This window comes from Passer domesticus, chromosome 14, assembly GCF_036417665.1.
Source record: "Passer domesticus isolate bPasDom1 chromosome 14, bPasDom1.hap1, whole genome shotgun sequence".
In the NCBI taxonomy this organism is placed as follows: domain Eukaryota; kingdom Metazoa; phylum Chordata; class Aves; order Passeriformes; family Passeridae; genus Passer; species Passer domesticus.
In genome coordinates, this window is record NC_087487.1 from 8,272,003 (window position 1) to 8,288,307 (window position 16,305).

Here is a 16,305-nt window from a genome sequence, read left to right on the forward strand (position 1 = left end):
AAAGCACTGGGACACTGACAGTGGTTTCTGAGAGAGCTGTTTTGATTTGGGGAACACTTCCCACACTGTGGCACAATTTGCCACTCACTGCCCAAGAGGAGGGGAAAGGCTGGTGAGAAATGGAAGGGCAAGTTCACACACTGCAGGTTTATCAAGCAATCTGTTGCACTGAACACACAATCTCTGCTCATTTGGAGAAGAAAGCTTAGTGTCTGTACTGAACAAGAATATTTTATTCTTTTTATTCTTTTCTCACTTGTAAAAATTAATTATGTAACTATTTACATTTCGGCCATTCTCATTTTTCCATATTTTAACATTATTGTGCTCCTTATTTCCAATTCCAGTCTCATTCATAAGAAAACAGGGGTTTGCATCATATTAGAATATTTTCTTTATCAAGAGCCTGATTAAAGCCCAAATTAAAAATAAATTCAATTTTAGTATCACTGTGTGTGTAGAGTAAATATGTTGTCTGCAGTAAAGTTTTCACCTCCATTTGCTTTTGATGCTTATAATAACTTAATAAGTTTTTTATTCAGTTTGTAAAGTGCCCCTTTTTAGCCTCTAGCTGCTGGGTGACACCATCTGTGATTTCCAATGAAATTAAATTAAGTGAAAATTCAATCAACACAAAGATTGTTGCTTCCACAACTTCAGTGGGAGGCGTGGGATCTCACAGCAGTGATCTCACATCTTTCCCATAGGAAGCACAACCACTGGGTGAGGCAGCTTAACCCAAAGGAGAAGATTTCCCAGAGAATGGAGTAGCTAACATTCTATTTCCAGTGTATCATGCCCGGTTTAATTAATGATTAATTATCATTAATGACCCCAGCTCAGCCCTTCTTGGCAGCAGGCATTCAGGATGACCCCTGTGTCACTCTTCAGCAGGAAGGCTGTCTCCAGGTACATCTTTATGATGTCCCCTTGCTCTGGGAGCTCAGGGGTCGTTACCTGGCAGCCCCTGCTCCAGCGGGGCCACAAACACTCTGCTTGGACACTGCAGCATGGGCAGCACCACACAGTAGTCACTCTTAATATTCCTAAATGAGTGGTAGAATCTGAGGTCCAAGAACAAGGAAATTAGGGAATTAAAAAAAAAAAAAGAAAAAAAAGTTAGGGTAATTTAAAAAGAAAAATATCTTTTTATTCCTGCTGTTCTCTCCTTTTTCTTTCTGATGAGACACACTTAATATTTTTGCTTTTGCCATATTATAATCTTCTCTTTAACTAGTTCTCTTTAACCAGTTCATAACAGGAAGCACAATGACTGAGTTCAACAAAATACCAGTAAAAACATCCCTGGGGAAGCAGTCAAGTGGTCAAAGCTTGGCAATGTAGCCTGTGCTATTGTATCTGCTCTGACATTCTGCTCACCTCCCCAAACACTTCTGTGAACATATCAAAATAAAAAGTAAAAGTAATTCCCCTTTTACTGTAGTCCTCTTTGAGTCAGAAAGTTGAGTATTTTTCACCACATAATTTTTACAGGATTTTCCAATAGGACTTTACACAATCCATGGCCTAGATGACTCATAGTGTATTTACCAAAGGAGACAAGTAGTGATTTCCACCACAGTGGTGAGCTAATTTAATAATGGACACAAATGATAACTTACAGTACCAGAACTTCAGAGTATGTGACAATAATCCCTGCGCTTCCCAGCAAACACTTTGAGAAAATGGGGATCAATGTCTAATAGTATTGGTTATTATTAGTATCCTCCTGACACATCAAGGCTTTTCCATCTTCTTTAATACAGAAATGAGGTCACTTTGAGCATATATTGGCAGAGAAACTTACAAGAACTCTTGAAGGCTTACATGTTTGAGGTTTTTAAACCAGAATAATTTTCTGTCTTTTAAGTTTGCAGAATCCTTTCCAAAGAACATGCAGTCCTTAGCTCAGGGAATAGGGACTACAGAAAAAGGGCTTAACTGATGGCACTGTAACACATTTTTCATTTTATATTAGTGTCTAGCTACAAATCTGTTTTCCAGGTGGACCATGTGGCCTCTTGTACATCACCTTGAACGTGACAGCACAGGGTGTAAACCATTTGATGAAGGTTTCTGTCAATAACAAAGGAGAGAGCAAGAAAAGGATATCAACCCAAATTCTCTGAGTGTTATTCTATAGTTCTACCCCTGATCCCATAGCATAGGTTGGAGTTTTCAGTAACTCAGTATATGTGGAAAAAGAGGCGTGTGTGTGTGTAAGCAAAACAATAGGTGTCACCAGGTGTCACTATTACATGGGTTTTTTTCATTACATGGGAGCAAATGGCCAGTTTGGAGAAGATATTTCATATTATCAGTTCATGCTTAAGCATTTGGTATAGAACCTTCAGCGTAGGTAGAAAATGCTCTGCAAATGAAGGAGAACTTGCTGTCTTCTCTGGGATGATGTCATGCACATCATTTATCACTGGGGACAAGGAGAACCAGGGGCTGAGGTTCCTGCTAGGGAGAATTTCCCCAAGTACTGTTGTGGAAACTCTTCTGGAATTAATATTAATACATACAAATAAGCTATGCATTGTAATACACTGTAATATCTCCTGTAAATACATCACAGCATCTTCTTTGCTGGCAAGTTGCTTGTAGAAGCCTGATCATCTACTGCTGTCTAGCAGAACATAGATGTAGTACTAAAGCAAGGTGCACCACTCGTGTGCTAGCTCTACAGTGCTGGTGTATTCTACACCAAACAGTGAAAACAAGTGTAAATATTTGGAGAAGAAATGGTAGAGCATAATGACAGTGATGGCTGGGGACTTACTTTTGCCATAAAACTGCAGAAATGGACTTACCTGACCAAAGAATGCTGTGCTGTGTTTGAAGTTGTGGTGGATACCATGTGACATCCCACATAATCTTGCAGAAATCCTAACTGATGTGTGGGGAGTGCACTGAATGACTCTCAGACTAGACCCAGACTGTAGCTTCATGCTAAATCCCACTCATATTGCCCAGCAGCTTGCAAAGAACACACTTCTATCTTGCCCTGGGTGGGAAAGACAGAGCTCAGAAGAGAGTTGGGATTTCCACTCAAGGAAATGTTGCCCAGCCATTGCATGGGACAGTCAGCAGCCTAGGCTGGTGTTTGCTACCATGGACACAGCTGGCATAGCTGCAAATATTTGATCTGAGTGAGGTTGTTTAGTTTGGAGGGAGCTTTGCACTCAGCCTGCCTGGTGGCCATGGGGTGGTAAGGAGCTGTGTCCCTCCAGACCCCAAGGACAGCTGTGTGGGGAGCTCTGCAGAGAAAGCCCTGAAATGCTCCAGAATGCAAGTATTGGTTGTTTCAGTTTTAGTAATCCACCTCAGAATGTCATTTTCAGCAAAAGGAATTTCTGACAAATAAAGCTTTCCTGCTTTCAACAGCTGCCTTTATCCAAGGCTCACTGGAGGCAATAGGAATCTTTAAGCTGACTGAATGGACTTTGCATCTTTCCTGTTTTGAAGATTTCTTGTTTCCTACCTAAGAGGAATAGCATGTCTTGCAGTGTGCTGCATTGCAGCTTGGTCTCTGCAAGAAGCAGTGTTGGAATTGATGAATCATTCTCGTCCTTGAGATATTGCCATATAGACTATAACTGTCATAAATAGTATTGCAGTGACTGAACTTAAAAGTCACGATCTGTGGAAGAATCTAATCCCTTTTGAACATTCACAGCTGCCTCCTTACCACTAACTTCACCTGATTCACTTCAAGGGGGAAGCCTCTTTGAAGATATTTTCTTTCTTTTGCTTAAGAAACACTATCCATTCCTCTGCACGCTCTGACATTGCTTCTTCCCCTGAAAGCTGGTGCCCTTGGACACTTGAACCTCATTAAATTTAGAAAGCCCAGTAACTTGGGTTTGTTCCCATAGTGATGTTGCAAATCTCATATTTGCATGGGATTCTTTTTAAACATTCATTATCTCTTGTGGCTGCCAACACTAAGTATAATATCACATCCTCTTTTAGTTAGAAGGCATGGATTCTCTAAGACATGGAGGTCTATAGCAAAGTAAGGAAGTGGAGACAATGCAGCAAAGAAGGAAATACTCAGTACATTTACTGGTGGGAAAGCTATAGAAGGTAACAAAAATATTTCGAGACAAAAAACCTGACAGACATGACATGTACTAGTGCAAATTTAGGACAAATTTTAAATTTGTGGGAAATGTTCACAATCCTCTCACCTGTCTCAGGATAAATATGAAGCAGGTGACTTGCTATGCCAGTGTAAAAGACCTTTAATGAGTACCAATTCCTCCTTGTGGCTCAGCAAGCACTGTCCTGGTCACCTGCACAGCCTGCAGGTGCTGACTGCCACATCTCCATCTTAAGTACTTGCTCCTGGGCACTCAGAGGAGGGCCAGTTTTATTAAGCTAGTTTGAGGCCATCAAAAAAGATGATACTCCTGATAGCTCAGGACTATAATAAGGTAGTGCATTACACATTGTGTAATAAATATAGCTGGAAGCATTACAAAATGGCTGGAGAAATCTCCAGCATTAATATTTGATTCAAGATCTTTTAGTTGTCTGTGGCATATTTTGATTGAGGAGGCTTGCGAGTATATTTATTTATTTTTAGATTTATGTAAATGTGCACAGTCAACATCTCTTGAGGCACCAGCATGGCATCCAGCAATACACGCTGTGCAGTGCAAGCCCATTTCCATCAGAGTAAAGGAGCACTGCTGCTCATCCCAAAACCCAAATACTGCTGGATTCCCTCAGGGAGCCCTGACAAGGCAGTATCAGCTCACTCTGCACAGAGCAGTGTGTAGAAGGAAGGTGTGTTGCAGGGTCAGGGGCTGTGGTGTGAGCAGCTCTGCCGGGTTTGGGTGTTTGCTCGGAGCTCCGGGCTGGGCAGAGCTTGCAAAGGCACAAAGGCACGAGGGCTCATGTCTGCAGCCCCTGCTGCCCCCCAGACTGCACAGATCTGCTGATGGCAGTTTGGGATTGGGGTAGATGCTGGATGTTCCTGTTTAGTTCTGGCTCTAATGTCCTATCTGCCAAGGAACTGATGCATGGTTATTTCTAAAAACAAAATCTACCATGCCTACCTAATGCAGCTTTCTAAATAGGTTTTTCTAATGGAACAGCTTTTGTAACAAGAAGTCTTTTGGAGATCTGTGTGGTTTGTATGATTCAGAAAGCCTGAGTATGCCAAGGTGATGGCTGTTACCCCAAAGCAGAGCAGCTGAGGGATGTGTCTGGGCACTGTTTGTCACTTACTGTGGAGCCTGGATCCACCTGCCCTGGATCCCACCTGCCCTGGATCCCACCTGCCCTGGATCCATCTGCCCTGGATCCCACCTGCCCTGGACCCTGCCTTGCACAGACCAGCCCAGGGGGCTGCCTGACCCCGGGCTATCCCCAGGAGCCCCACTCCCACAGCCACCCCTGAGGTTCCATGCTGGTCTTCCCACTCCTGGCTGGCAGCCCAAGGACATCCAGGGCTTGTTGTCCAGGAGGGGACCTCCAGCACATCTCAGGGGACTACAGTGGCCAGATCCAGCCTGGTCCTGAGGACTCCCTCAGGGCTGGAGCACCACTCAGGAGTGGTTTGATTGAACCACTTTGCTCTTCTCCAAGTCTGAGCAGGTCAGACTGCCTGATGAGAGCTGGGTTTGCAATTTTTGAACAAGGTGCTTTGTGCAGCTAGAAGTATGGTAGTTATCAAAGTTTAACTTATTGAATGTCATCTAGTATTTTTTTAATAGAACAATTTCTGATGAACATTTGTGATTTTTCTATTGCTTTGAAAGCATAAAGAAACATCTGTCCTTCTGCAAAATCTTTTGATTCTTTGTTTCCTTAGAAAAGTGGAGTGACAGGTTTATTTTTTTTTTAAAGATGAAAGAAGTTAGAACCCCAACTTTTATGTCTTTTCCAACAGCAATATTTCAATGCTCTTAAAATTATTTTACACTTTAAACATCCCATTTAGTTAAACAAAATGCCATTTAAGCAGGTTTTAATGCCTTAGTTTTTATTTTAAGTAAGGTTAATTAGCAAAAAAAACTTTCTTATAGGAAAAAAACTAAGAGAAATTAGAAGGTGGCCTCCACACTCACAAACTTTTAGGTATTTTCCAGAATTATCTTCCCTATCTCACAGCATGAGTTGAGAGAAGATGAGTGCTAAAACTTCATCTGACCGTATTTGCCCTCCTAAATTTTCCTGTACTGAAACACAACCATTTTCTCACTTTCCTCTTCATTTCATGCAAAGAAATGTAAGGTCAGAGAAGAGGTTTCTCACTCCATCTCATTCATGTGTTGGAAAGAAAAGTGGAAACAGCCAACTGAAACTCTGATTTTCCAGAAATATTTCTGTCCCACCAGGGCAGTAGCGCTCTTCACCCCAACGGAGATTCCACCAAAGGAAGGTGTCTCCACCTCTCCCTCCCTCTCTCCTTTTTTCTTTAAAACACAGTTTTAGGCCTGTCACTGTTTCCCCCTGGTTGGCAACCTGCAGCTCTTTGGGGCTGGCTTTGGGCTGGTGGTTCTGGTGAGCGACGCAGCCGCAGCCCGTGAGACGACAGCGGTTCCTCGTGGCTGACGGGCGGCTTTGTGCTCATGTCACAGCTTCTTTGGGAAATTGTTAGCTCGCACTCTGCTAATTCAATTTGGATGAATACCCTGTAACTTAATTTAGTCTGTGGCAAAACACAATTGTATAAACAAATTGGTTCTGTCCACACCCATCGTACCTTCACAGGGTATCATTTTAATATTAAACCGCTTTGAGCTCTGAGAGATTATATTGTAGAGCCTGAAGCAGGAATATGTCTGTAAGCACAGGGCAGATGGGTTTAGTTTCACATTGCAGCTTTTACAGAGGTCAGTTACTGAATGTGAGAATAGCAGACCAAAATAAAAGGAATTGCCATAATGTATGAAAAAAGATGAGTAGTGACAGCAGCAAGGGGACTATGGCAGGAACCAAGACACTGCTGCATGGGATCTGCACGCAGTCAAACACAGCAACAGTCTATGTTTTAAGGAGTGCAGAGCATAAATACTATGGAAATAAGTTTTAGTTCAGTAATTATGTTTAAAAATTGTGAAATTTCGCATAGGAGATATTGCAAAGTTGTTAAAGAAAATTAGAAGCTCCTTTCCATGCTAGCAGGAGCAGCCTCCAGCCTGTTGTGCAGCTCAGGCTGTCTGCACCATGAGATCAGGGCCCCAGGACACCTTCCAGTGAGGAAAATAGCTGGCCTAAACCTGGAATCTGAAATATGTTTAGTTGCCTTAAAACCCAGATAACTTCTTTAATTAAGTTTGATGCAAGCCTACCTGTAGTCATTGACTTAGGGGTTGCATTGTTGAGAGGAACACCATTTAAGTTTTTGGATAACAGAATACTGAAGGCAAAATTAATAAGATATTTGCTGTATTATGTTTGCTTTAAATGATGGAAGTGTTGTATGTAATTACCAAAATTGTAATATTTGAGCCTAATTAAAAAGGAAAGACAACACCAGAGATGTTAACAACAGCAGGGCAGTCCTAATCTCTTTATTTCCTTCGCAGCCATCCTGACAATTTGACTTCCATTTACCTGGCAAAAAGGGTGATGGAAGATGTTTTAAAAGAGATTGAAGAAATTGATACCCTTTGTAGTGCAACAAAAATGCAGTGTGAAGCTGGCCAGACTCACTTTTAAAAAATGCTGATAACCCTATTGATCAGAGTGGGATTATGTCAGGGGTCAGATCAGGCCAGTGTTATTTCCAGAACTGCCTTTATCACCAGCAGTTCCCATCCCATGTTCTCCAAATGTCCAGTTTGAACCCACAGATGTTTCCAGGCACTCTCCAGGCAAACATGTGGCACCAGCTCCTTGCAGGTGTTCCTTTAAGGGCTCAAGATGGTCTAAAGAATGTATTTAGCATATGCTTCCCATGTGCCCCCTCTCTGATACACAGCAAGGCTGCAGGTACTCCCCATGGCCCAGGTGCTGGCACTGAGGGCTGGGTGCTATTTTAAAACCTCACTAGAGTTAATGCTTTAAGTTCTGCCCCTCAGATGTGTCCAAATGTGTAGTTCTTGCTTCTCACCAAATCTCTGTGCACACTGGGCTGCATCATGGTCAGTCCCCTCGTGACTGGAGGTGAGCAGGGGTGGCAGGCACAGGGTGGCAGGAGGGGCTGTGTTCCCAGCACAGCTCCTGCCCAGCAGGCACCAGGGCCAGCCCTCCAGGGGCTGCAGCCAGGCTCCTTGACATCCTAAGTGCAGGCTTCAGCAAGTGGAGAAGACTAATGTAGGTGCAAATAAATATTTGAGAAATTGACTTTTAGAACTCCATTGTGATTCTTGTCTTGGCCCCGTCACAAAGGATGTTTATTGTTTGCTGTCTCTGCTTATGGATCTCCTTTTGGAAGCTCTGGAGCTGTTGTCAAAGGAGAAAGCTGGAAACTTGAAAACTGCTGGGCCCAACTGTTTAATGGGTATGGATTTATCTAAGGATGCTTTGCCCAGCAGCAAGGAGCCATAAGAAGAGCCTGTCACAGTTCTTCCCAGTGCAATGACCTGATGTTGCTTCTGCTCTCTGTTTGTAGTAAGCTTTGTTTTTTAACAAGGAGCTTTGGTCAATGCTATCTTGGAAAAATTCAGGTTTTCCTAACACTTCTGTTAATATTTTTGGCTAATGGAGAACATCATCATGCAGACAATAATGATTTGCTCCAAATTTCTTATTCACAGGTAGCTTCAAAACTTCTCTTCTGTCTCTATGTAGTTTTGCAGGTCTAAGAGCGATTTTTAGCCGCAGACTGCACTGGCCTTCTAGAACTAGAATTGTTCAATGGTGTCATGGATGATAAACTGTTACCTTGCCCTCCAAACACTCTGTATGGATCTCTGATTTACCAGCACATGCCTGAATGCTGTCCTGAGCAGCCCTGGATGCAACCATGTCCTCAAATGCCTTGCTGGCTTGGGCCTTGCTGTAAGAACTTAAGCATGTGCCTAAATATCTGCAGTATTGGGGCTATAATAATTTTTCCATTTTACAAAGATCAGTACAAAATGGAATCAAAATGTTCCCTCTGGATGTAGAGCAGATATCTTTCAACCACCATTTTGGAGTTTATTTTTAAATTGTTTTTTCGGTTTTGGGATTTACTCAACCCTTCTTTGATCTGCCATGAAATGTTTTTTCCACCAAAGGTGGTCTCTGTATTAAGATGCAAGCTGCTTGAACAGAAGATTAACCATGGTGATTAATGATGATAATGGATGAATGCTTTTGTCACTAACAAAACTGCATGACCGCATATAAGCCTTAAAAACAGAATTAAAAAATAGCATTATTTAATCTGTTTCAAGAAGATTGTAAATGCCTTGAGATATTGATCCAGCCTGTGAGACTGCTTATAAGGATACTCTCTGCCTGCTGTAGTGTGCTTAGATACAATCTAATAAGAGCTCATTGAATAATAAACAATGGTAGCCACCCAATCCTAAAAATTTAGATTGACGGAATTCCCTCCCCAGTGAAGAGAAAAAAGCTGCCCATAAACCCATTACTGTCCACTCACCCATAAGCCAATAGAAGATCTTGGATTATTGGAACTCTTAGCTTTAAGAGAAATTGCTTTCCTAAATTTGACCTCCCACACTAAATATAAAATATGGAGCATCTGTAATGAAGGGATTGCAGCCCAAATAGCTATCATCTCTCGGTGGCAAAGGTTAGAAGGTTGATGCACATTGGTTCCATGGGGATGGGGATGTTGGTGACCTTTTGGCATGAAAATGGTCACTTGGAGCTGTAATGTGAGAGAAAGGGGTCGGGTATTAGCCACTAAAGACTCTGTGATGCTGTGTCCTTGTTAAGCTTTTACAGAAAAAGCCATGGAAGCATTATGGGAAACAGCATCAAATCCCATCCACCAGATCTGAATATGATACAGAGGAAAAGTGAAACTGGATATATGCTCCATTTGGGTAACATTTCTTCACTTCTTAAAAGGACAAATGCCATCTGAGCTTATATAGAGCATTCAATTCAAGGAAGCAGCAGGTAAAAACAATACTCTTTTGGCCACTCCTTGACTCAACTTTCTGTTGGCTCATGATGGGCCAAGTGTGTAAGTCCCAGGATGCATTCCCTTTCCTTGTTTGCTTAAGGAATCAAATATTGCAGAAAGCCAAACAAAAATCCAGTATGCGGTTAAATGAGATTGCTGCTGTCCATAGCCTATGTTTTAGTGTAATTCCTGTAAATGATTGTGAGGGGCTATAGAGGGAAACACAGGGAACACAATGTTCCTTTTTGATCAGCAGCTTTTAACAAAGGAAGGATGTTGAACATCTGAAAGTAGGGAGTGCGGAGTTCACTGCAGGTCACCATTAAGGACAAGAACAAGGTAATGTAAGAGGCTGTGTGATTCCAGGTTGACAGGAGGATTTTAAAAGATCAAAAGTGTTTTTTATATATGTTTTAGAGGACCAGAAGTGCTTTCAGTCAACAGATGAAAATGCTAATGTTTAGAAATGATGAAAGCAAGACAAATGTGGTGGTGAATTCCAACTGAGTCATCAAAACAACAAGTATTCTTAGTCTGTGGTTTTTAAAAGATTATTGCAAATTGTCCATCAGTGCAGGTGTGGTAAAAATGGCTATTCTGCTGCTATATGAACAGCTCACTGCATTTGTTATTTTGGGATGGCAGAGTTGACAGTGAGTTGTGACTTGCAGTATTTCTCCTTTTAGAGCTAGATGTATTTGAATAAGTCTGTTAATTATTTAAGCTTTACGTTGTGCTCTCTTCCTGTCAGCAACAGCAATAGAAATGTTTTTACTGTATAATTAAGGAGCTGGAGAGAAAAGAAAGAAACATTTAATAGCTGTTTCTGATAGAACCTTCATCAGTTTAGTGTGAAAAAGAAAAATGATGGAGTAATATTGCCACCAGCAATCCCTCAGTCAGGTGACTTTTTTGCTGGATCAATTCTGGTTGCTAAGCAACAAGCAAAAAGGCACAGTTATGTTTTGGTAAATCTTTTATTTTTGAATATTTTGTGCTGGAGTTTCAGACACTGTATCTGTCACTAATGCTCTTGATTCAAGACTCAGGGTATCTTCTGAGCCATAAAAGCCCATCTTTTCTTATTTAAAAGGGATTATGTTATTTAGTTTCCAGAAAAACTTTTGCAGCTAATACATACTTGAAAATGCAAAACTGAGCCAGTGATTAGAGAATTTGTTAAAGAAAAACCACAGAAAAATCATTACAACAACTTTGACATTTTTGGTTAATGATATCTACATTAATGAGTTAATTGCCAATGCATCACATTTTATGCCACTATCAAATATTAATGTTATCAATGTTATAATAATAGCATCTATTGATATAATTGAAGCTTGCTTTCCAATAGGTGTCACCATGAATAATACCATTGCAGTATTAAAATCAATAATAAGAATATTAGGAGGGCATTATAAAATGTCAATACAATGAAAACCACTTAAATGAATGCTTGATATAAAACAAACTGACTAAATATACTAAGCTATAATTTAAAAGAATAAATTCACAACTCTGTGTATAACAGTTTGGACACTGTAACTCTACCATTCTTAAAAACATCATACTGAAAGTAATAAACAAAATACTTATGAAGGGAAGAAATCATCATGCATTCAGTGAGAAAATATTCAAAGAGTATATGTTGGAGGAAAGTATAAATATTGTAGGTGGTTTGGTGTTACGTTTGAGATAAAACCTTAGTGTTGCAAGTGTCCAAGATCTGCTAGCAAATATCAGTGCCTGTCTTCCTCTGAGGTCAGTTCTAGGCAGACGCTGCTGATGCCTGGCAGGATACGTGCACTGTGTATAAAAAAATCAACTGCCCAGCCCTGGAAGAGGACTGGGAAGACAAAATTCCAATTTTCCAACATGAAACATCTTGTCAGTCTGTGGCCATTGCTTTTCCATTTCAGTGGTGGTGAATTGGCACAAAGCTGAGGGTCTGAGGGTAATTCTCTGTTCCTTTCAGCACCTGACAATGAGGCAAAAATAAAGAAAGGTCACAAGCAAGCTTTGAAAATGTAGCACCTGAATATAGCCAGTTCTGTTTGTGTGAAATAGCAAGCAGAGCAAATATTTTGGGGGGAAATAGGCACAGCTAAAGTACTTAATTTCCATTCAGTGGACTGGGTGAAACTCCCTCAGTCTGGATTGGTTTGGGCATTCACCCTGGCACCCACAGGAGCGAGGCGGGCACTGGCAGCTGCTGATGTGGGATTGTTGTCCCTGGGCTGGAGCTCCTCCCTGTCCTGGCCATGCCCTGGAGCAGGGAGCAGGACTGGCTCTGCTCCAGCTCTGTAGCTGGGCAGAGAAAACATCCTTCAGGATGGCCCTTCCTGAGCAGCATGATCCTCAAAGACCTGCCCTGCCCCTGGGAAGCAATAATTTAATGTAGGAAAGCAGTTCTGCATTTCTTTCTGTCCCGAGTGTGGTGCTGGCTGGGTGTGCAGCCAGGGCCAAGCCCCCTCCCCACAGCCTGAGCTGGGCAGAGCCCACAGAGGGTCTTGCAGGGCACTGTGGCAAAATTTATAATTAAACTGAGGGGGATAAATGTGCTCCAGAGAAACATCCAAGTTATCAGCTCTGGCTGACCTTCCATTTTTGGCTGCCCATGGTAGTGATCTCCTCCCCACCACGCAGGGTTTGCTGCTGGAGATGCAATGCATTTGAAAGTTTACCTGGGAGCTCCATAAATCAGAATTGTAAATCTGAAGGCTTTTTATTACCAGAGTTATCTTTGGCTATACCTGCCAAAAAAGTTTTAAGGCAGCTCAGACTTATTTACCCAAAATCATTTGACATTTACTTCATTACTCGGTGGACTGCATTCCCTTTAAATAAATTTTCCAGTGATCTGGACTTTCACCATGAAAATCTGTACAGTGAACTCCTAGTTTATTATGCCTACTTGAAAAGGGTAATTTAATAAGGCATCAGTACAAATACTTAATTGTGCAATGGCTATTGACAATGCCTTTAAACAGTTGCATATTTGCCAGATTTAGCTAATGGAAGTAGAATTGCCACTTAATGTCTCAGTTTGCACTTGCTGAAAATAAATTGTATCTGACATTCCTTTGGCTTTTAAAGGACATATTTGGATATTTACAGTCAGATTGATCTTTTGTTGCATTTATGCTTCTTGTGTGAAAAAGTATGAAGTAATTTAGATGGAGATACTTATTTACACATACAGTATTTGTAATAGCTTCCCTCAGTCTGATGTTTCATAGACTTGAGATATTGATATGAGGGAGAGTTGATGGAAAAATAACTTGACAAAATCCATTTTTTTTTAAATGTGTGGATTTGTAAAAGGTGAAATTTGCTGCAACAGGTGACCTCTAATGACATTTCCATTTATAAGAAGTTTTGAAAAATAAATTATAAACAGTTCATACAGAATTTTGCATTTCCTACAAATTTGGTTTTATTATGTTTCCTTTTTAAATTTAATTTATAACAAAATTAATTCAAAGAAAAATTCTAAAAGCTAAATGGTGGCATTTTGAACACATGAAAACAAAGTATTCTGTTGGCATAAGGTGAACTTTTTCTTGGGTTTTGGTTCAAAAAAACTTTTGCAGTATTTCATTCTGATTTAGGATGCAAATGAGGTCTCCAACACTGAAAATGGGAAAAATATTCATATTGAGTTCTAATGCAGATACATTTAGCTCATTTTGTATTCTCTGTTAGAAATATAATTACTTATCTCGGTACTTCCCCTTTACTCATACCTAATTTAAGAAGCAAAATATTTTTTTTAATGAAGCAACTTATCATCACATTAAGAGGCTCAGGAGCAATTGAATTACAAGTACTGTAATACTGCAATTTTTTCAATTGTAATGAATGTACTGCCAAGTGTGAACTGCTTTATTCTGATGAAACCATTTTTTTGCATTTGTTTTCTGTAAATGTTAAGGTTTGTCTGTAGATTGATATGTAAAGAAGTTTCTACTTTGAATTTCTGAATTGTTGACACAGCAAGAAAACACAAACACTTGAGGGGTGGCTACTGACTTGTGAATGACTTGAAATCACCCCTTGAATTCTACATTTTCCAGAATCCGGGGGAATTCAGCCCAATTTAATTGTCTAGACCAATTGCACCACACACAAACAATCAGTAGTGATGAATTTTTGGTCCTAAATGCTCATTCAGAGACTTATGAACAGGCATAAACACAGGAATTCATTCCACTGAGCTCTCTCCCTGCTGGAAATGGTCTCCAAAAGGCTGCCCGTGCTGAACCTGGGGAATGGCTGAGGGCAAATGGTGGCAGAAGTTCTGGCAGGTGTGCAGGGCTGGAGCCATTAAGTGCTTTTAAGGGAATAATAAAACTTCAAATTGAACATGGGAATTTTATGAATAGTCAGTGTATGGAATGTATTCTAATGCTGTATGATATGTTTGAATAACTCAGTGACAGATACTTATGGTAACCACAGGTCCATTGGCTCTGAAAATATTAATTTTAGACAAAATAGAAGGACCTCAATTAAAATAAATGTATTAATCAGATGAGGATTGACCTATGTGAATGATGCACAAAAAATGTGCTTTCAACCAGCCAGTCTTTTTCATTTGGGTTATTTTTTTTTATTCAGTGATAAATTTTGATACCTGTCTACTCTGTCTAAAACCTTATGCAGTTGTTATTTAGGCATTGAATGGTCAGGGGATTTTTTTTGCCTGTACTTTTAGTTAGTTTTGCTCATGTGTATGCTCTGGTAGAAATAACCATTGGAAGAGAGAAATAGTGGCAGGAAGATAAATACCTGGATTCTCATCTTTCAAGGCTTCTTTTATGGCACAGACAGGAGCTGCCTTTCCTTTTCATAAGAGGATTTCCCTTTGTACCTCCTCTTGCTTGGGCAGCAACATTCAAGCTGTGAGTTCAGTTCACCACTCTTTTGATTGTAAAAGGGGGTGAATAATTGCTGTAGTTTCCCTCCCTTAGCACTGGTTTTCCTAACTTGTTTTATCTCTGTCTTCTCCAGAATACCTGGTTGTTTGCATGTCAGTTGACTTCTCCCTGAGAAGAGCTTTGTATTTCTGGGCATTTCTGTGGGCCCATCCTTCAGTGTACAGTCTCCTTCTGCACGCTCCATAAAGACCACAGAGAGAAAATTCACTGTCTTTTGTGATTGCTCTGTGCTGGAGTATTCCTTAACTCCATGTGTTCTTGAAATGCAGACACTGTATGTTGATAAGGAATTATGATTAGTTTAGAAAATATCAAATATTTCCCCTGGAGAAGACCACTGCTTACAATGTCATAGTGAGTTATGCACTAATGTATGGAGAGGGGCAGAGCAGAAAATGACAGTAGCAAGTTATGAAAATAGGATAAAGGACATAGCAATAGAGAAACTAGATCATGACCCTGGAGTCCAGCAGGATTTCTGCCTCTGTCCTCAGAGGTATAAGGACAGCTCAGCCCCAATGGTGCAATGACACAAACTGCCACCTAAGCTACAGGGTCTCATATTTACAGTTTGCTCTCAGCTGATTTAGATTTGCCAAAGTTCATTATTTCAACATTAAGCAACACTGGAAAATTCCACTCACTGCTGGAGAGTGAACTGCAGCTAAAAATAGTGAAAAGAAGACCTTGTCTATGGATTGTCTATAAAAAAGTGCACATAGGATCTCCTGTGTAGAAACAGATTTTTGTGTGTGTGTGCATATTCATTTCTTGGTGGTCTGTAAGCAGTGAAGCAGACACTCCGGACTTTTAGCCATACCCCTTTTTCTGTTGCGTAGCTGTTGCCACTCATTGGGAAAGCTCCTCTATTGAGATATGGGGCACACGAGCTCTGTGAGGAAACACTATTTCATGCTTCCACAGAGAACAAATCTGTAACCAAACTTTCATTCAAAAGCCTGGAAATGTCCACAGGGAAGATAACAATTTTCCCTTCTTTCCACTGTTTTGTTTAAAAAAAAAAAAACAAAAACTAATAATAGAGGAAAAAAAACTTACAACAAGGAGTAATAAAAAGGTAATCCATAGTCTGGGGCCTTGTGTAAATGCAGTAAACATGAAGAATTTATTAAGTTTTTCTAATTCCAGGTGGAGATTGTTAAAGGCAGGCTCACTTCTCCTGGACCATTCAAAATTAGCTTTCTTGGAGTATAAAGTTTCCCTAAATATCTTAAAATCAACCTTCAGCTGGATGGCCTGAAAAAGTGGTAGCTGAAGCAATACAAGCACAGTGAAAATAAGGAGAAAGTCAGTTTG

The 16,305-nt window shown here is 40.5% G+C and overlaps 1 protein-coding gene and 1 long non-coding RNA gene across 5 annotated transcripts in view; both read left to right on the forward strand.

Annotated features, from left to right (window-relative positions):
* The window catches only part of WDR72 (WD repeat domain 72), a 337,194-nt gene that overhangs the window by 236,000 nt on the left and 84,889 nt on the right, over positions 1-16,305 (forward strand). The gene's annotated exons all lie outside the window — the stretch shown is intronic.
* On the forward strand, positions 8,363-12,241 carry LOC135280945 (uncharacterized). The gene is made up of 3 exons (XR_010347744.1): positions 8,363-8,464; positions 9,856-10,041; positions 10,305-12,241. It is a non-coding gene; the product is annotated as an uncharacterized LOC135280945 (long non-coding RNA).